This window comes from Pleurodeles waltl, chromosome 2_2, assembly GCF_031143425.1.
Source record: "Pleurodeles waltl isolate 20211129_DDA chromosome 2_2, aPleWal1.hap1.20221129, whole genome shotgun sequence".
NCBI lineage: Eukaryota > Metazoa > Chordata > Amphibia > Caudata > Salamandridae > Pleurodeles > Pleurodeles waltl.
In genome coordinates this window covers 441,767,991-441,790,779 of record NC_090439.1, presented here as the reverse complement: position 1 = coordinate 441,790,779, position 22,789 = coordinate 441,767,991, and positions in this window count along the sequence as shown.

The window sequence follows — 22,789 nt, the reverse complement described above, 5'->3', positions numbered from 1 at the left end:
GAAAACAGAGGTGTTTTTTGCGAAGTGCCTACCTGTAGATTTTGGCCTCTAGCTCAGCCGGCACCTAGGGAAACCTACCAAACCTGTGCATTTCTGAAAACTAGAGACCTAGGGGAATCCAAGGAGGGGTGACTTGCGGGGCTCGGACCAGGTTCTGTTACCCAGAATCCTTTGCAAACCTCTAAATTTGGCTACAAAAACACATGTTCCTCACATTTCTGTGGCAGAAAGTTCTGGAATCTGAGAGGAGCCACAAATTTCCTTCCACCCAGCGTTCCCCCAAGTCTTCCGATAAAAATGATACCTCACTTGTGTGGGTAGGCCTAGCGCCCGCAACAGGAAACGCCCCAAAGCGCAACGTGGACACATCCAAATTTTTGGAAGAAAACAGAGGTGTTTTTTTGCGAAGTGTATACCTGTAGATTTTGGCCTCTAGCTCAGCCGGCACCTAGGGAAACCTACCAAACCTGTGCATTTCTGAAAACTAGAGATGTAGGCGGAATCCAAGGAGGGGTGACTTGAGGGCCTCGGACCAGGTTCTGTTACCCAGAATCCTTTGCAAACCTCAAAATTTGGCTAAAAAAACACATGTTCCTCACATTTCTGTGGCAGAAAGTTCTGGAATCTGAGAGGAGCCACAAATTTCCTTCTATCCATCGTTCCCCCAAGTCTCCCGATAAAAATGATACCTCACTTGTGTGGTTAGGCCTAGCGCCCGCGACAGGAAACGCCCCAAAGCGCAACGTGGATACATCCAAATTTTTGGAAGAAAACTGAGGTGTTTTTTGCGAAATGCCTACCTGTAGATTTTGGCCTCTAGCTCAGCCGGCACCTAGGGAAACCTACCAAACATGTGCATTTCTGAAAACTAGAGACCTAGGGGAATCCAAGGAGGGGTGACTTGCGGGGCTCGGACCAGGTTCTGTTACCCAGAATCCTTTGCAAACCTCAAAATTTGGCTAAAAAAACACATGTTCCTCACATATCTGTGGCAGAAAGTTCTGGAATCTGAGAGGAGCCACAAATTTCCTTCCACCCAGCATTCCCCCAAGTCTCCCGATAAAAATGATACCTCGCTTGTGTGGGTAGGCCTAGCGCCGGCGACAGGAAACGCCCCAAAGCGCAACGTGGACACATCCAAATTTTTTGAAGAAAACAGAGGTGTTTTTTGCGAAGGGCCTACATGTAGATTTTGGCCTCTAGCTCAGCCGGCACCTATTGAAACCTACCAAACCTGTGCATTTCTGAAAACTAGAGACCTAGGGGAATCCAAGGAGGGGTGACTTGCGGGGCTCGGACCAGGTTCTGTTACCCAGAATCCTTTGCAAACCTCAAAATTTGGCTAAAAAAACACATGTTCCTCACATTTCTGTGGCAGAAAGATCTGGAATCTTAGAGGAGCCACAAATTTCCTTCCACCCAGCGTTCCCCCAAGTCTCCCGATAAAAATGATACCTCACTTGTGTGGGTAGGCCTAGCGCCCGCGACAGGAAACGCCCCAAAGCGCAACGTGGACACATCCAAATTTTTGGAAGAAAACAGAGGTGTTTTTTGCGAAGTGCCTACCTGTAGATTTTGGCCTCTAGCTCAGCCGGCACCTAGGGAAACCTACCAAACCTGTGCATTTCTGAAAACTAGAGACCAAGGGGAATCCAAGATGGGGTGACTTGCGGAGCTCGGACCAGGTTCTGTTACCCAGAATCCTTTGCAAACCTCAAAATTTGGATAAAAAAACACATGTTCCTCACATTTCTGTGGCAGAAAGTTCTGGAATCTGAGAGGAGCCACAAATTTCCTTCCACCCAGCGTTCCCCCAAGTCTCCCGATAAAAATGATACCTCGCTTGTGTGGGTAGGCCTAGCGACGGCGACAGGAAACGCCCCAAAGCGCAACGTGGACACATCCAAATTTTTGAAAGAAAACAAAGGTGTTTTTTTCGAAGTGCCTACCTGTAGATTTTGGCCTCTAGCTCAGCCGGCACCTAGGGAAACCTACCAAACCTGTGCATTTCTGAAAACTAGAGACCTAGGGGAATCCAAGGAGGGGTGACTTGCGGGGCTCGGACCAGGTTCTGTTACCCAGAATCCTTTGCAAACCTCAAAATTTGGCTAAAAAAACACATTTTCCTCACATTTCTGTGGCAGAAAGTTCTGGAATCTGAGAGGAGCCACAAATTTCCTTCCACCCAGCGTTCCCCCAAGTCTCCCGATAAAAATGATACGTCACTTGTGTGGGTAGGCCTAGCGCCCGCGACAGGAAACGCCCCAAAGCGCAACGTGGACACATCCCAATTTTTGGAAGAAAACAGAGGTGTTTTTTGCGAAGTGCCTACCTGTAGATTTTGGCCTCTAGCTCAGCCGGCACCTAGGGAAACCTACCAAACCTGTGCATTTCTGAAAACTAGAGACCTAGGGGAATCCAAGGAGGGGTGACTTGTGGGGCTCGGACCAGGTTTTGTTACCCAGAATCCTTTGCAAACCTCAAATTTTGGCTAAAAAAACACATGTTCCTCACATTTCTGTGGCAGAAAGTTCTGGAATCTGAGAGGAGCCACAAATTTCCTTCCACCCAGCGTTCCCACAAGTCTCCCGATAAAAATGATACCTCACTTGTGTGGGTAGGCCTAGCGCCCGCAACAGGAAACGCCCCAAAGCGCAACGTGGACACATCCACATTTTTGAAAGAAAACAGAGGTGTTTTTTGCGCAGTGCCTACCTGTAGATTTTGGCCTCTAGCTCAGCCGGCACCTAGGGAAACCTACCAAACCTGTGCATTTCTGAAAACTAGAGACCAAGGGGAATCCAAGATGGGGTGACTTGCGGAGCTCGGACCAGGTTCTGTTACCCAGAATCCTTTGCAAACCTCAAAATTTGGCTAAAAAAACACATGTTCCTCACATTTCTGTGGCAGAAAGTTCTGGAATCTGAGAGGAGCCACAAATTTCCTGCCGCCAAGCGTTCCCCCAAGTCTCCCGATAAAAATGATACCTCAGTTGTGTGGGTAGGCCTAGCGCCCGCAACAGGAAACGCCCCAAAGCGCAACATGGACACATCCACATTTTTGGAAGAAAACAGAGGTGTTTTTTGCGAAGTGCCTACCTGTAGATTTTGGCCTCTAGCTCAGCCGGCACCTAGGGAAACCTAACAAACATGTGCATTTCTGAAAACTAGAGACCTAGGGGAATACAAGGAGGGGTGACTTGCGGGGCTCGGACAAGGTTCTGTTACCAAGAATCCTTTGCAAACCTCAAAATTTGGCTAAAAAAACACACGTTCTTCACATTTCTGTGGCAGAAAGTTCTGGAATCTGAGAGGAGCCACAAATTTCCTTCCACCCAGCGTTACCCAAAGTCTCCCGATAAAAATAATACCTCGATTGTGTGGGTAGGCCTAGCGCCGGCGACAGGAAACGCCCCAAAGCGCAACGTGGACACATCCAAATTTTGGGAAGAAAACAGAGGTGTTTTTTGCGAAGTGCCTACCTGTAGATTTTGGCCTCTAGCTCAGCCAGCACCTAGGGAAACCTACCAAACCTTTGCATTTCTGATAACTAGAGACCTAGGGGAATCCAAGGAGGGGTGACTTGCGGGGCTCGGACCAGGTTCTGTTACCCAGAATCCTTTGCAAACCTCAAAATTTGGCTAAAAAAACACGTTCCTCACATTTCTGTGGCAGAAAGTTTTGGAATCTGAGAGGAGCCACAAATTTCCATCCTCCCAGCGTTCCCCCAAGTCTCCCGATAAAAATGATACCTCACTTGTGTGGGTAGGCCTAGCGCCCACGATAGGAAACGCCCCAAAGCGCAACGTGGACACATCCAAATTTTTGGAAGAAAACAGAGGTGTTTTTTGCGAAGTGCCTACCTGTAGATTTTGGCCTCTAGCTCAGCCGGCACCTAGGGAAACCTACCAAACCTGTGCATTTCTGAAAACTAGAGGCCTAGGGGAATCCAAGGAGGGGTGACTTGCGGGGCTCGGACCAGGTTTTGTTACCCAGAATCCTTTGCAAACCTCAAAATTTGGCTAAAAAAACACATGTTCCTCACATTTCTGAGGCAGAAAGTTCTGGAATCTGAGAGGAGCCACAAATTTCCTTCCACCCAGCGTTCCCCCAAGTCTCCCGATAAAAATGATACCTCACTTGTGTGGGTAGGCCTAGCGCCCGCGACAGGAAACGCCCCAAAGCGCAACGTAGACACATCCAATTTTTTGGAGGAAAACAGAGGTGTTTTTTGCGAAGTGCCTACCTGTAGATTTTGGCCTCTAGCTCAGCCGGCACCTAGGGAAACCTACCAAACCTGTGCATTTCTGAAAACTATAGACCTAGGGGAATCCAAGGAGGGGTGACTTGAGGGCCTCGGACCAGGTTCTGTTACCCAGAATCCTTTGCAAACCTCAAAATTTGGATACAAAAACACATGTTCCTCACATTTCTGTGGCAGAAAGTTCTGGAATCTGAGAGGAGCCACAAATTTCCTTCCACCCATCGTTCCCCCAAGTCTCTCGATAAAAATGATACCTCACTTGTGTGGGTAGGCCTAGCGCCCGCGACAGGAAACGCCCCAAAGCGCAACGTGGACACATCCAAATTTTTGGAAGAAAACTGAGGTGTTTTTTGCGAAGTGCCTACCTGTAGATTTTGGCCTCTAGCTCAGCCGGCACCTAGGGAAACCTACCAAACCTGTGCATTTCTGAAATCTAGAGACCTAGGGGAATCCAAGGAGGGGTGACTTGCGGGGCTCGGACCAGGTTCTGTTACCCAGAATCCTTTGCAAACCTCAAAATTTGGCTAAAAAAACACATGTTCCTCAAATTTCTGTGGCAGAAAGTTCTGGAATCTGAGAGGAGCCACAAATTTCCTTCCACCCATTGTTCCCCCAAGTCTCCCGATAAAAATGATACCTCACTTGTGTGGGTAGGCCTAGTGCCCGCGACAGGAAACGCCCCAAAGCGCAACGTGGACACATCCAAATGTTTGGAAGAAAACAGAGGTGTTTTTTGCGAAGTGCCTACCTGTAGATTTTGGCCTCTAGCTCAGCCGGCACCTAGGGAAACCTAACAAACATGTGCATTTCTGAAAACTAGAGACCTAGGGGAATACAAGGAGGGGTGACTTGCGGGGCTCGGACAAGGTTCTGTTACCAAGAATCCTTTGCAAACCTCAAAATTTGGCTAAAAAAACACACGTTCTTCACATTTCTGTGGCAGAAAGTTCTGGAATCTGAGAGGAGCCACAAATTTCCTTCCACCCAGCGTTACCCAAAGTCTCCCGATAAAAATAATACCTCGATTGTGTGGGTAGGCCTAGCGCCGGCGACAGGAAACGCCCCAAAGCGCAACGTGGACACATCCAAATTTTGGGAAGAAAACAGAGGTGTTTTTTGCGAAGTGCCTACCTGTAGATTTTGGCCTCTAGCTCAGCCAGCACCTAGGGAAACCTACCAAACCTTTGCATTTCTGATAACTAGAGACCTAGGGGAATCCAAGGAGGGGTGACTTGCGGGGCTCGGACCAGGTTCTGTTACCCAGAATCCTTTGCAAACCTCAAAATTTGGCTAAAAAAACACGTTCCTCACATTTCTGTGGCAGAAAGTTTTGGAATCTGAGAGGAGCCACAAATTTCCATCCTCCCAGCGTTCCCCCAAGTCTCCCGATAAAAATGATACCTCACTTGTGTGGGTAGGCCTAGCGCCCACGATAGGAAACGCCCCAAAGCGCAACGTGGACACATCCAAATTTTTGGAAGAAAACAGAGGTGTTTTTTGCGAAGTGCCTACCTGTAGATTTTGGCCTCTAGCTCAGCCGGCACCTAGGGAAACCTACCAAACCTGTGCATTTCTGAAAACTAGAGGCCTAGGGGAATCCAAGGAGGGGTGACTTGCGGGGCTCGGACCAGGTTTTGTTACCCAGAATCCTTTGCAAACCTCAAAATTTGGCTAAAAAAACACATGTTCCTCACATTTCTGAGGCAGAAAGTTCTGGAATCTGAGAGGAGCCACAAATTTCCTTCCACCCAGCGTTCCCCCAAGTCTCCCGATAAAAATGATACCTCACTTGTGTGGGTAGGCCTAGCGCCCGCGACAGGAAACGCCCCAAAGCGCAACGTAGACACATCCAATTTTTTGGAGGAAAACAGAGGTGTTTTTTGCGAAGTGCCTACCTGTAGATTTTGGCCTCTAGCTCAGCCGGCACCTAGGGAAACCTACCAAACCTGTGCATTTCTGAAAACTATAGACCTAGGGGAATCCAAGGAGGGGTGACTTGAGGGCCTCGGACCAGGTTCTGTTACCCAGAATCCTTTGCAAACCTCAAAATTTGGATACAAAAACACATGTTCCTCACATTTCTGTGGCAGAAAGTTCTGGAATCTGAGAGGAGCCACAAATTTCCTTCCACCCATCGTTCCCCCAAGTCTCTCGATAAAAATGATACCTCACTTGTGTGGGTAGGCCTAGCGCCCGCGACAGGAAACGCCCCAAAGCGCAACGTGGACACATCCAAATTTTTGGAAGAAAACTGAGGTGTTTTTTGCGAAGTGCCTACCTGTAGATTTTGGCCTCTAGCTCAGCCGGCACCTAGGGAAACCTACCAAACCTGTGCATTTCTGAAATCTAGAGACCTAGGGGAATCCAAGGAGGGGTGACTTGCGGGGCTCGGACCAGGTTCTGTTACCCAGAATCCTTTGCAAACCTCAAAATTTGGCTAAAAAAACACATGTTCCTCAAATTTCTGTGGCAGAAAGTTCTGGAATCTGAGAGGAGCCACAAATTTCCTTCCACCCATTGTTCCCCCAAGTCTCCCGATAAAAATGATACCTCACTTGTGTGGGTAGGCCTAGTGCCCGCGACAGGAAACGCCCCAAAGCGCAACGTGGACACATCCAAATGTTTGGAAGAAAACAGAGGTGTTTTTTGCGAAGTGCCTACCTGTAGATTTTGGCCTCTAGCTCAGACGGCACCTAGGGAAACCTACCAAACCTGTGCATTTCTGAAAACTAGAGACCTAGGGGAATCCAAGGAGGGATGACTTGCGGGGCTTGGACCAGGTTCTGTTACCCAGAATCCTTTGCAAACCTCAAAATTTGGCTAAAAAAACACATGTTCCTCACATTTCTGTGGCAGAAAGTTCTGCAATCTGAGAGGAGCCACAAATTTCCTTCCACCTAGCGTTCCCCCAAGTCTCCCGATAAAAATGATACCTCACTTGTGTGGGTAGGCCTAGCGCCCGCGACAGGAAACGCCCCAAAGCGCAACGTGGACACATCCCTTTTTTTGAAAGGAAACAGTGCCTACCTGTGGATTTTGGCCTGTAGCTCAGCCGGCACCTAGGGAAACCTACCAACCCTGTGCATGTTTGAAAACTAGAGACCTAGGGAATCCAAGATGGGGTGACTTGTGGTGCTCGAACCAGGTTCTGTTACCCAGAATCCTTTGCAAACCTCAAAGTTTGGCTAAAAAAACACCCTTTCCTCTCATTTCAGTGACAGAAAGTTCTGGAATCTGAGAGGAGCCACAAATCTCCTTCCACCCTGCGTTCCCCCAAGTCTCCCGATAAAAATTATACCTCACTTGTGTGGGTGGGCCAGGTGCCTGCAACAGAATAAGGCCCAAAACTTGAAGAGATAGAAGGGATAGCACAGCGAGTTTATAAGGGTATATTATTTTATACATCTTTAGACGGACTCTGCTTTGGGGACCCACATAAGTGAGGTGTCATTTTACTTGGGAGACTGAGGGGAAAACTGGGGAGTAGGAATTTTGTGCTGGAGCGGTGATCCTACTAAGAAAAGTCAGGAAAATATACTTTTTTATGCACATTTTGAGGTTTACAGAGGAGTCTGTGTAAGAAAATGTTGGGGGAGCCATGCAAGCCACACCTCCCTAGACTCCTTGGGGTGTCTAGTTTTAAAAAATGTCTGGGTTTTGTAGGTTTCCCTAGATGAAGGCCGCACCCAGGACCAAAAACATAGGTGGGCCCTCCCCCCCAAAAACAGGTATTTTTGTAATATATCATATTGATGTGTGCACATATGTCCGTGATGTGCCAAACACTAAAATTGTGAAAAGAAACACACTTAGGTTATGTGAAGAAGACCCCTCACCCACCAACCAAGTTGGTGGCATGCTTCATCATCGGGGTCCCACCCGAGGCACCTAGCGTATCACAGGTGTGCTGCGACGCCTGATTACAGCGGAGCAGGTTTTGTCATTTTTACCACACATACTGGTTAGATTTGGCACGAGGGTGAATGATGGTTCAGTGGATCAAATTTTATTAACAAGAGATTTCACAAAAATGAAATGCACTGCTAATAACTGAAAGGCAAAAAACTGAACCAATGACTCACAGCTCGTGAGCTGTAAAGCTGCGACAAGGCACCAACCGCTTTACTGTCCATTCACACACCTTTCATACATGACACGCACAAGACCATTCACACCGCCAGCCACGGGCCCAGCACATTACAACACTCACATCGACAGACCGCGCCACTCAAGGGCCCATCACTTACATACGCCCACATGCCTGATACAAGAATCACACCAGCTGATGGGAGTGTGGACTGCCGTTTGGCTGGCACCGCCAGCCAAGCGCCACCCCACACACACCGCCAGCCAAGCGCCACCCCAAGCACACCGCCAGCCAAGCGACACCCCACGCACACTGCCAGCCAAGCGCCACCCCACGCACACCGCTAGCCAGGCGCCACCCCACGCACACCGCCAGCCAAGCGCCACCCCAAGCACACCGCCAGCCAAGCACCACCCCAAGCACACCGCCAGCCAAGCGCCACCACAAGCACACCGCCAGCCAAGCGCCACCCCAAGGACACCGCCAGCCAAGCGCCACCCCAAGCACACCGCCAGCCAAGCGCCACACCAAACACACCGCCAGCCAAGCGCCACCCCACGCACACCACCAGCCAAGCGCCACCCCACGCACACTGCCAGCCAAGCACCACCCCACGCACACTGTCAGCCAAGTGCCACCCCACGCACACCGCCAGCCAAGTGCCACCCCAAGCACACCGCCAGACAAGCGCCACCCCACGCACACCGCCAGCCAAGCGCCACCCCAAGCACACCACCATCACTTTTTTTGTGAAACCACTAATTATAAAATAAGCACAAAACTACAAACACAAAAGCTGTAACTAAATACATGACAGAGATGCCAACCGTGAAACATATGAAAATATAAAACAGACAGCTTACGCTCAAGGTATTTCCCAGAATTTTTTTTTGGTATGGTAACTTCTGTAACAGCCGGGCACACACAGCCCAGGCTTTGAAGGGCAGTCGGGGCAGTACATCCGGCTCTCCCTCCGGATTAATCTCCGGGCACATACTCTACATTTCTTTGTGGGCATGTCTTTTTTGGGAGTGGGAGGAATGTGATCTGGAAAGTGCCGATCTTTCAATCTAGCCACATCCTCCACCACTTCTACTCTAGGAACTCTTGCCGGTTCCACCACAATAAGGCTTTCTATCACCGACTCCTGAAATTTAACAAATGTCATCCTTGACTCAGGTGAACAATCCTTGTATACAATAAAGGCATTAAAAGTTGCCAAATGAAATAAATGTAGGGCCAACTTTTTATACCACACATAAGACTTACGAAGAGCAGTGTAAGGTTCCAACCTCTGATCTACTCTATCAACACCACCCATGTGCCTATTGTAGTCCAAAATGCACGCAGGTTTGCGCACTTCCGCAACCTGACCCCAAACAGCCACAGGGGAAGTACTCTCATCATGGATGGTCGATAGCATGTACACATCCCTCCTGTCTGAAAATTTCAGAGCTAGCAGCTCATTATTCCGCAAGGCACTGCACTGTCCCCTCTCAAGTTTTTTACAGACAAGCTCCCTTGGATAGCCTTTCCGGTTAGAACGGAATGTGCCACAAGCAACAGTGTCCACCCTAAACAACTCCTTGAACAACTGCACTCCAGTGTAGAAATTATCTACGTACAAATGGTGACCTTTGTTAAACAGCCATCTAGCAAGTTCCCACACAATTTTATCGCTAACTCCAAAAGTGGCCGGACAACCAGGAGGGTCAATACTGGAATCCTTACCAGTGTAGACCCGGAAATTATACACATATCCTGTACTGCTTTCTGACAGCAGATACAATTTAATCCCATACCGTGCCCTCTTACTAGGAATGTACTGCTTAAAAACTAAACGCCCCTTGAAAAGGACCAAAGACTCGTCCACACTTATCTCTTTGCCTGGAACATAGACCTCTGAAAACCGATCCACAAAATGATCAAGGACAGGCCTAATCTTAAAAAGGCGGTCACAATCAGGGTGATCTCGTGGCAAGGCTAAAGCATTGTCTACAAAATGCAGCATACGAAGAAGAAGCAAATACCGATTACGTGTCATAGTTGCAGGAAATATAGCAGTTGCCATCAAGGGACTAGTAGACCAATAAGAAGCCAGTGACGGCTTCCTGATCAACCCCATCAAAAAAGACAAACCTAAAAATCTTTTCATCTCTTCCAGATATGTGGGAACCCATTGAGTAGCTCTAGACTGAGGCTTAAGTCTGGCAGCGTTGTCCCGCAAATATTGCTCTGCATACACATTTGTCTGCTCCACAATCTCTTCCAAAAATACATCGTCCATAAACAAGTGAAAGAAATGGAAAGGCAAAAAGTTTTCCGTATTAACTCTACACCCTGGGAGACCAGTAAATGCAGGTAATTGTGGCTGCTCCATGTTTGGGGCAATCCAGGTGTCAGGTCTTCCAATGGGAAACCCTTCAGCCCCAAGCTGCTGCACTCTTGGCACATCAATGTCCTCCTCTAACACAGGCCCTTCATCTGCACTGAGAGTTGCTTCCTCATCAGAAGAATACTCTCGGACAGAAAACTCACTTCCAGAATCTCCTGCTTCCTCCTCTGCCTCAGATGCAGAGTCAGTGTTGTAATCATGGTCTGAAGATGACTCAAAGAGCATGCGAACAACCTGCTGAGCGGTGACTTTGCGGCTAGCCATGATCCTAACAACAAATGGATTGCCAACAACAACTAGCACTAAAATAAGTAATAAACAAAGTGTAGCTTTATCACAAAGAGTTATGTACTACAAAAAACTATACCACTCAGTTGCCTGAAATAGCTACTCACCAAGCAACTACTCTGCACAGACACAGCAATCACCGATGATATCCCACTAAAAAGAAAAAAGCAAATTAGACATATGACAACACAAACATCACTGTGCTCAAATCTAAGGACAATGTCAAACACACAATACTGCATTTAGTACACCACCTACAAACATGTCATTCATGCATGTCAACAATACTCCTTTGGAGTAAATTGCTTTCACTTACCTAAAACATGCAACTATGCAAACCGCAGGACAACTACTGCCAAAACCGCAAAGATCCACAGCAAAGAAAGCAAAAGCGTTGAACTAGAAGAAAAAGAAGAAATAAATTGCTATAATCACAAATACAAATACTTTGCCAGTTGACAAACACCCCACCACCAAGACACCACCAAGAACTTAGAAGTTGTCCCTGGTACCTAGGCGGATCCTGCCCCCCTCGGTGGTAGATGGGCGTAAACAAATTGGCCAATCTGCCCCCAAGGGGGGCAGAAATGGGCAACACCTCTGTGCCCCCCTTTAGGTGGCGACCCTTCCTAAAGGGGGCACCCCCAGCACAACACAAAACAAAACAAAACAAAAAAATCCCTGCCGTATTGGAGGTTCTGCCCTCCTTGGGGGCAGATGGGCCTACAAAATTAGGGGCAGAGATGGCCAATACGAATTTTCCCCACCTTAGGGGGGCGACCGTTGCCCAAGGGGTGCCCCCAAACACACACCACACACACACACCACACAATCCCTGGCGCCTAGTGTGCTTCCACCCCCCCGGGGGCCAGATCGTCCAAAAAATGGCTGGTCTGCCATCGGGGGGGCCGAAACAGAAAAAAAAAATAGCTCCCCAGGGGATCGACCCTTGCCCAAGGGGTTGCCCCCAAAATAAACAATAAAAACAAAATCCCTGGTGTCTAGTTTATTTCCCCCCCCCCTGGCAGCAGATCAGCCCAAAAATTGGCAATCTGCCCCCAGGGGGGGGGGGGCGAAATACTAAAAATATAGCCCCCAGTGGGGCGCCCCTTGCCCAAGGGGTCGCCCCCCAAAAAAACTTTACAATAAAAATAAATCCCTGGTGTCGAGTGGTTTTCGCCCCCCCCCGGGGGCAGATCCGCCGAATACAAAAAAAAATTGCCCCCAGGCGGGGGTCGACCCTTGCCCAAGGGGTCGCCCCCAAAATACACACCAAAAATAAAATCCCTGGTGTCTAGTTGTTTTCGCCCCCCATGGGGGCAGATCCACCAAAAAATCGGCGGATCTGCCCCCGGGGGGGGGGCCAAATACAAAAAAAAATTGCCCCCGGGGGGGCGACCCTTGCCCAAGGGGTCGCCCCCAAAATACACACAAAAAATAACATCCCTGGTGTCTAGTGGTTTTCGCCCCCCCCCCTGCGGGCAGATCCGCCGAAAAATCTGCAGATCTGCCCCCGGGGGGGGGGGGGGCAAAATACTAAAAACAATGGCCCCGGGGGGGGCGACCCTTGCCCAAGGGGTCGCCCCCAAAATAAACAAAAAAGAAAATCCCTGGTGTCCTAGTGGAGATTCCTCTCCTGCTCCGCGATCGTGGAGCAGGAATCTTGTGAAAACAGGCACAGTGGGAAAGGAAAAACCCTTTCCTTTCCCCGGTGTCTGTTTTCACCACCCCCCGCCCCCCAAAAACGGAAAGGACTCACCTTTTGTGTCCTTCTCCGAAGACGCGCTGGAAGCAAATGGCTTCCAGCGCGCCCAGCAACACTAGATGACGTCAGCGCGCTGTGCACGTGCTGACGTCATCGGATTGCCGTGGGGGGGGCGGGGGTGGAAGGGGAAGGTCTTCCCCTTCCATCCCCGCCTGGGGGGGAGGGGGGTGCACGGGAGGCGCGCTAGCGCTCCCCCAAGTTCCCCTGTGCCTAGGACGAGATGATCTCATCCAAGGCACAGGGGAACTGTAGCCTTGGACGAGATCATCTCGTCCAAGGCATAGAAGCGGTTAAATGTGGAAAAATACTACCAACACCACCTCCTTTGCCCCGCAAACAAAATAAACGTAGATAAATACAGATAAAGTGACAAAAAAATAAATATGGATAAATACAGACGGAAATGTCATAAAAATAAATACCGTAAAACCGACAGCCCTACTAATAATCCGCCAAAGCCTCCAACTGCCGTCTTCAAACAGAGCAGTAAGAAATTCAGAGGCATATTTATACTCTGTTTGCACCAAATTAGTGTCATTTTTTTTACTCTAATTCGGTGCAAAACTAACTCCATATTTATACTTTGGTGCTAGACCCGTCTAGCGCCAAATTTATGGAGTTAAGGTAATTTTTGGGAAGTGGAGACCTACCTTGCCTTAATGAGATGCAAGGTAGGCGTTCCCGTGCAAAAAATGACAATGCCATAAATATGCCCCTAAATATGGCGTTAAGGCCATAGAGTCATTTTTTGTACAGGAACGCCTACCTTGCATCTCATTAAGGCAAGGTAGGTTTCCACTTCCAAAAGATGACTTTAGCTCCATAAATTTGTCACTAGACGGGTCTAGCACCAAAGTATAAATATGGAGTTAGTTTTGCACCGAATTAGAGTTAAAAAAAATGACGCTAATTCAGTGCAAACAGAGTATAAATATGCCCCTTAGCATCAAAAAATGACGCTAATCTGGTTAGAGTCATTTATTTTGACTCTAAACCTACCTAACGTCATTTTTTCACGATAGCCTATCCTTTGCACTGGCTTGCACCATTCCATAAATATGGTGCCCAGCTGGTGCTAAAAAATAGGTAAAGCCAGTGCAAAACTTTTTGGTGCAAAACTGCGTTAGTGCAGTTTTGCACCAAAAAGTATAAATAAGGCCATCAGTGCTTCATCTACAAGGGACTGGCTCATTGGCTCTGATGCGCCAGATTCCTTGCGTCACCCGGTGCTCCCCTAATGACACCATGGTAGACCTGGATTTATAATATAGTGCACCAAGGCGCTCATTAGCACAACTGCGTAAAAACGTTTGATACAGTTGTGGTGCTTTGCTGGACTAGCATCAAAAACCTTGACTCTAATCCAGCAAAGCTCGGGGAGGCTCATTGAAAATAGCCTAGCTGCAGTTTAACACCTGCCGCGGGGAGGCGTTAAAATGCCACTAGAATGGCACAGCAAAATCTTCACTGTGCCATTTTTTGGGCCTCCCTGCGGGGGAATTCCTGCTTTGCATACATTATACCTGGCACAGGTATAATGTGGCACAAGGGTTTACAAACTGGTGGAATGGTGACATTGCACCAGTTTGCAAATACGGCACTGTGTGGGAGATTGTTTTGAGCTGCTGTAGTGTCAAAAAAAATTATGCTATGGCAGTGCAAGAGGCTTGTAAATGTACACCCAGAGTGTTTAATTTGAGCCGTGGTTGCCGGAGGGGCCGCCCGGAAAAAGTTTTTAGGGTCCGGCACTTATTTTTCCCCATTAGACATCATTTACAAAGAGCAAGAGAGTGAAAAACACAAAGTGGAAAGACACAGAACGAGAATGACAAAAAAAATTCGAGAAAGGGACAAAACATGAATCTGCACGTGAGATATAGGGACTGGGGCTGTCTCGTATTTGATTATGAGGTGGATTTAAAACTAGCCAGCCTTGGTATTTTACGCACCAAAATCTAATATCACCTTCCGAAGGCTTTAAGCAGAGCTATGGGCAACATCATTAATTCTTTTACCAATTAACCACAAAATAGACCTTTGTGTTCTAGCAGTCTTTTTCTATTGAGGTTTGTTAAGCGTACAATCAGTAGAATACAATAAAGCCTTGTCTTTGAATTAGAAAGAGATACTTTGAACGAAAACCACTCTTCTGAAATACAGCGTGCCCTTTTAATTGTTGACCTTGTATATATATTTACCTAATATTTGTTTCTGATATAAATGTCACAACTGTATAATAAAATTATGTTGGGTAAACCTTCTTTAAATATACATATATTTACATCCATTTGCATGAATCAGAACCTTTTTCATGTTCTCACTGTTTCAGACTGGTCTATTCCTGCTGTTTTATGGTCTCTTAGATAGGATGACATATGACAGTAAGTGGAAGCTTAGGAGAGAATTTGCATATATTTAAATATTTTACAGTTGAAAGCAAACTGGTAATCATAAACACACGAGAGATATATTTGTACCATTACACCATTTTGAAATTATGGCTGCCTTCATAGTCATAGTATTGTAATTCAGTTAACAGGCACTAATATGCGATATACATACAATTCTAAGGAACTAAACATCGAAATTTATTCTATTTCAATATGCAATTGAAGTCCTAATAGGTGAGCATCTTTTTTGTGTCCTGAGAACTCAGCAAAAGATATAAAGTTTAGATATTCCTGCACATATTGTCGTTTGTAATGCTTACTGCTTGTATTAGAAGGATGGGAGAGGGTCGATTTCATTCGAATTAACATTGGAGACATTCTTTAACAATTAAAAACAGAGCATGGTTTAAGGGTGGAAAGGGTGGAAAGGGTGGAAAGGGTAGAAAGGGGATCCCAGTGACCCTCATCATTTCTCTGCACGTGGATGTAGTAAGATGCTCCGCTCACCTTCACGGAGATGCCTTTTAACTTTTTCGAACAAAAGCTGGTCCGACTCTACTGAAAAATGGAGCCAGTTTCAAACAGAGACCCCCTCTTTCATCAGTACTGTCTCTAGAGCGCCTGGCAAAGTAAGAACTGTCAGAGTACATGGCTGCACTGAAAACTTTCCACTTTCTATCTGTGCTGCATTATGCAGCAAACAGGGAAAGAGAAAAATGCCTTACAGTGGTGCAAGGGTGCCTGCGGGTTAACTTTAGAAGAGATTGTAGTGCATCTAACATTGCAAGTGCTTATAATTGACAGAGAAAAGTAAACTTGGCCTTTCTCTTGTGCACTGTTGGCACTCATGCTAGGAATGTAGTTGCAGCTCATGAAGATCTTTAGGCAAATATTTGCTAACATTTTACACAATGCAGGCCAGTAAGCAAAGATGCTGCATTGAGTGAAACAGAGCAGAAATGTGCTATATCTACTACGATATGGAGCCCCTTTGCTCCCTCATAGCACTGGTGCAATGTGTGATGCCTAGTGCCAACCCAGCACCCTTATGGCATGCTGCAAGGGTGCCTAGGTTATAAGCTGGAATGCCTTTGTGCAGGAAGGATTACCTTTCTACACAAAATCAACCCTTAAATGCATTTTCCTTTTTTCCATGTATGATAAGGAATGCATCACACATAGAAGTACCAGAAATAATGAAATATATTTTATTTACAACTAGGGCTGAGAGGTGCACCATTTGGCACAATCCCAGGTTTACTGTTCTTAGTAAATCTATGATTGCATCAATATCCATGTATGGATGCATGTGAACACCAGTGCTCCACCCTTGTAACGACTCTCTGATGCAAAGTAACACAAGGAAGCACTACGTGATGTGTTGTGTTACTGAGTGTTTACTAAACCATGCAAAGCCATACAAAGTGGATTTGCGTGGCTTAGTAACTTTCAGATAAGAATTTGCGTCAAACGAGGAAAATGCAATTCCTTTGTAAGATTGTAACATAATTTGTATTTACAATAAAAGTGTTCAATCAATACATTTTCTCCTCTGCCATCTGCTGCCAGCTCAACATCACATCAGCAAAATACAACATATCCAAATTTAAGGCTTCACTACATCATTGTTTGACACTCATTAACTCTCATCATAGTATTTCTCTTTGTAAACAAAAAATACTCAAATCCACAATTAACACAATACATATGCTTAGACCATACAAACATTGCTGAATAGAAGACACTATGCAGTGCACTTTCAGCAACGAGGTTGGGCCCTTGTTTATTCTCCTGAATATACCCATAGAGAACATCCGGAGATTTCTCTTTCTGATAATCCCAAATGGTAATATCCACAGCCAGGCATTTAGCATATAACCTGCTCACCATGGACAGACTCCACACACTTCAAACTTCCAGGCCCCAAAAATGTTACTTTTCAACATGGTAATAGTTTTTGGTATCCATAGTAACTTTGTGAGTTTTGCCCATATGCCCCTGGAAGTGTACTAATATACAGCACCCTTGTCATTCCATTCCACTGCTTACAATACTCTTGGTACTTCAGAGTAGCCTAAACAACATTCTGAGTCACATAATGGCCCCCGTTCTTCTTTTTCACCCAATGGACACTGATAAAAATGTATCTCCCTTTCATAGGCTCAATAAAAAGCACTGTTACACAAAACCACTGTTGACTATGTGCAACTTATTTTAACAGTCATACATTCCTATGGTTCACTGATAATTTTAACATCAATAATCCCCCCACTGACTCTTTTAGATTTTAGAATGCAGTTGTCTGATGTTCTATAGCAAAACTTCTCAAGGAATACTACATCACTTCTAAATACTTTAGCTCCATTGACTGCATCACACTAGAGGGCATATTTATAAGCCATTAGCGCCACCTTCCACCCCATTAGCACCTTTTTTCTTTACGCTAATGTGGTCCAACGAGGCCAAAATCTTAGCGCCATATTTACAAAGTGGCGCAACACATGCATTGTGCCACTTCATAACCCTTTGTGCTACATTATGCCTGCGCCTGGCATAATGTATGCAAAGGGGCCATTCTTCCGTTAAGGAGGCTGAAAAAATGGCACATGGAGATCTAAGAGATTTCGTTGCGTCATTTTGTATGGCACTTTTAACGCCTGCTCAGAGCAGGCATTAAAAGGGGGCTTCCAAGATTTATAATGGGCCCCTATGTACTCTGCAGGAGTAAAGCTAATATTTTGGAGCTACTCCTGCAGAGTACATCAATAGCGTCATAAATAATTATGCTATTGTCCTCTACCCTGCGCCATGGTGTGCTGCATTTTAAATACAGCGCACACATGGTGGTGGTACGGGGCACTAAGGGGTGTAGTGAAGTGGCGCTGACTTGTGCAGTGCAACTTTTCTATAAATCTGCTCCTAAGTGCATCCATAATGGAAAGTAATGGTGAATGTAATTTACATAATTCTGTGTAGCACAAGCACACAGTATTACTTAAGAATTCAGCAAGATTATGCAAATTATGAAAGAAGAGTTATTCTGCATTAGGCACTATTTCTTATTGAAAAAATGGGTGCAAGGATGCATCTTGCTCTAGCATACAGTGCTAACCACAACAGAACACAAATATTGAGCATAAGCAGCCTTCATACTCTCTAAAATGTGCTCTTGAGGTAGGATTTTTGCTCAACTTAATACCTGCATGTAGCGCTACTGTGCAAAATGGATGCAAGCATTCATTTTGAGTTAAGAGATCGCGCTTAATGCAGCGGAACACAGATAACAACCGTGAGCAGCGCACAAGCATAATGTACTCTTGTGGTAAGATTTTTTCCTCAAATTAAATTATGCAAGCAGGAGTAATCACATTATTATTGTTAATTCTGCATCAATGAGTTCCATGGAATTACAAAAATTACTCCAATTACTCCGTTATAATTGAAATTCCACCAAGGTTTAAAGTGCGTCTGTTTACAAAACAAAAGGCAACAGATACCTCAGTTTCTAAAACTAGTACTATTTTCTCTTGACACCTGAGGGACCCAATTCATAAAAGAAATGTACCTTTACTCCTGTAGACTTAAGTTTAGATTAAATGTATCATTTTATTTTTGGAATTCTTGAAACGTCTAGGAAGACTGCTGAGAAGGAGTGACAATTTCAGCTTTCAAGAGCTGCTCAGAAATATAGGTGTTTGCAATTGTTTCAATAAACATTTCACATATACACAGGTGTAAATACCTAGAAAAAAGTGAACTTTTTTCTCTACAGCTAAATTGTTATTCTACATGTAAAAAACCCTTGCCACATACCCACACAAAATCCCCCACCATATCAAGGGTGTCATTGGATTGTGAAAAGGTTGTTTGACAACCACGTGTTCATATGTTTCGAGTGATCCTCCAATGGTATTCCTGTCCCTGAATCACCCACTCCACTCCCAGGTAGTAGATTTATTACCACATAAATTGCTATATACTTGTGGAATTTTACAGGTGAGTACTAATACTTATTGGTAAAACTTGCGATTTGTTTTCGAAGCTTGCATTTCGTTACGACGCACGCCTTATGCACCATCTAACCGGCCCCTTAGGCCAACTACGCATTTTCGGAATGCTGGGAGAATGATTAATGTGTTGTCATGTGTTCTCATGTATCCTTAATGCCCCCATGGCCCCCTTTCCCTTTTTAGTGCTATGCATCCTCCTTGACCATTGTTTGGATATGTACTTAGGGGCATATTTATACTCTGTTTGCACCGAATTAGCGCCATTTTTTTTACTCTAATTCAATGCAAAACTAACTCCATATTTATATTTTGGTGCTAGACCCGTCTAGCGCCAAATTTATGGAGTTAAAGTAGTTTTTTGGAAGTGGAGACCTACCTTGCCTTAATGAGATGCAAGGTAGGCGTTCCCGTGCAAAAAAATGACTCTTTGGCCTTAACGCCATATTTATACTCAGCGGCATATTTCTACTCCATTTGCATAGAATTAGCGTCGTTTTGTTTTTACTCTAATTCGGGACAAAACTAACTCCATATTTATACTTTGGTGCTAGACCCTTCTAGCACCAAGACCCTGATTTGTTCTTTTTTTGTGCCGCATTAATGTCATTTTTTGACGCAAAAGTGGTGCAACCTTACAAAATATTGCCCCTTATTTATATTTTTTGCTGCAGAACTGCACTAATTCAGTTTTGCACCAAAAAGTTTAGTACCGGCTTACACCATTTCTGTGCACCAGGCGGGCACCATATTTATGGAATGGTGCCAGCAAGTCCAAAGGGTAGGCTAGAGTAAAAAAAAATGACTTTAGTCGGGTGGGGCTGGCAGTATAGAAGAAGAGGGTTTAGCACCAAAAAATGACTTTAGGCAGGTTAGAGTAAACAAAAATTACTCTAACCAGATTAGCATCATTTTATGGTGCTAAACCTACCATGCCACATGACTCCTGCCGTAAAAAAGGCAGGAGTCATTTCCACCACCCCAATGGCCAGCACAGAGGACAAGGGTCCCCTGGGCATGGCCATTGCATCCTGGGCCATGTATGGGGGCCCATTTCAGGGCCCCCTATGGTACTTTCAAAAATAAAATGCAATCTTACCTATACTTACCTGGGATGGAGTCCCCCATCCTCTGCAGTCCCTCTGGTGTGGGTGGGGTGCCCCTGGGTCCTGGGGAGGGCACCTGTGGGCTTATTACATGGTGTTCCACCATGGAAATAGGCCCACAGGTCCCCTAACGCCTGCCCTGACCCAGGCTTTAAAAAATGGGGCAAAGCAAGCTTTGTCCCATTTCTGGACCCCTCCTCCCTCCCTTGCACCATTTTTGAATGGGAGTATAAATGTGGCGTTAAGGCCATAGAGTCATTTTTTGCCCTGGACCGCCTACCTTGCATCTCATTAAGGCAAGGTAGGTTTCCACTTCCAAAAAATGACTTTAACTCCATAAATTTGGTACTAGATGGGTCTAGCACCAAAGTATAAATATGGAGTTAGTTTTGCAACGAATTAGAGTAAAAAAAAAATGACGCTAATTCAGTGCAAACAGAGTATAAATATGCCCCTTAGCATAAAAAAATGACGCTAATCTGATTAGAGTCATTTATTTTGACTCTAACCTAACCAGCGTAATTTTTTTTTTTACGCTAGCCTACCCTTTGCACCGATTTGCACCATTCCATAAATATGGTGCCCAGCTGGTGCTAACAAATGGTGCAAGCCGGTGCAAAACTTTTTGGTGCATAACTGCGTTAGTGCAGTTTTGCACCAAAAAGTATTAATAAGGCCCTTAGTTTCCAGATAATCATAGACACCTTTGATTCTTAATATTTCTAATGGTGTATGTGTTACGCGGCGGCGGCTGCGGGCGCAAGCACGGGCCGCCGCGGCGCGGCATTCGGTAAACACCGCGGCCTGCAGGCAAGCAGCGGGGGAAGCCGCAGCTTGCAAGCGGGCCGCGGGGGAAGCCGCGAGTCCGGCCAGGGGTCGCGGCACTCGCCACGCCCCCTTCTTTTGTTTCTGCTGCAAGGGCAGACACGGCAGGAGATGAGACCCCGAGTTGGGTCTCGAACCTGCCGCGCATAGCGCATTTAGTGCGCTTACCATTCTGGCACATTAGGCATATTAGGAAACCCTCTTTTTCCACCACTTACCGGCCATACAAGCAAAAGCTGGATGTTTGCACATGATTCTCTTTTATACATGTCCTTCTCTTTCCCAGCATGCTGCTCACTTCCTCTCTTCCCAGCATGCATTGTTTCTCTTTGTTTGGATGCATGTTGTTTATTCATTGTTATAATCTCTTCCCCAATCCAAGATGGTGGTGTTTCTACTTCTTGTTTTCTACTTCCTGTCTAGGGGTATATAAGGGAAATTCAGCTTCTTGCTCATTGCGTTGCAACACTCCTTTGGTGGTAGTCACGCTCCGGCTGGTTTCCTTTTGTTGATCCAGTTATTCCTGACCTGTCTTCGTCTCCAGTTTTCCTGTACTCTCGGATTTTCAGTTCTAACGTCCTTGTGTCCTTCTGTTTCAGGGAGTTCCTGTTGGAGGTTTTTTACCCTTTTGGGGTTTTTCCTCTGGGACTCCTTCTGGAGGGCACGGACTGTAGTGGCTTGCTATTGTCAAACAGCACCGTGGCTACGGGAAGGGGTCACCCCTACCTCGGCCAGAGCAGAACCTGCCGGAATCAGGGTCGTTCCCCAACCCTCATCAACTTCGACGGTAAGCCCAGTGAAAACCGTGACAGATTGCAACGCCCAAAAATCCAGTTGCAGTCCAGAACCATGGATAATCCAGTGGCAAATACGGAACCCACCAGTCAGACCCTGCTCATGACTATACAACAACATGCTCAAGAACTCCAACAGCTACGTACTGAAAACACCGTCTATCGACAAGCCTTTGCATCCAGGACCACTGATGTCCCCTCAGTATCTGCCGCTACACCTCGTTTCTCCGGGGATCCTAACAAATTGAGAGAATTCCTGGATGCCTTGACGGTTTATTTTGCTTTTCGCCCCTCACAATTTGTGCAAGACAAGACCAAGGTGGGGTATTTGATTAGCGCTTTATCGGGGCCAGCCTTGGCTTGGGCCACTCCTTTAGTGACAAGAAATTACCCCTGCCTGTCTAATTATTCCAACTTTGTCACTATCTTTAAACAGATATTTGAGCGCCCTGGACTCGAGTCTTCAGCAGAAGAAGCTCTCTGCGATATCCAACAAGGAAATCAAGATGTATTACAATACATCACCCGTTTCAGACAATTAGCAGCAGAAACATCCTGGGTGGAACGTACCTTGGTGACACTGTTCCGCAGGGGTCTCAGAGAGGACATTAAGGATGAACTGGTGCACTCTGCTAGAATAGAGAACCTTAAAGGATTGATGTATCAGACCCTGACAATAGAATATCGGTTGAATGAGCGAAGAATAGAGAAAAGGAAGAGTCGTTTGCCATCACACTCAGTGACGTCTCGCACCTTCCCTCATCGTACCGAAGAAGTCTGTCCTGAACCTAAGGGGGCTACCGAGGAAGAGCCGATGCAAATTGATACGGCTCGAGGACCTTTATCAGCTAGTGAAAGAGAACACAGAC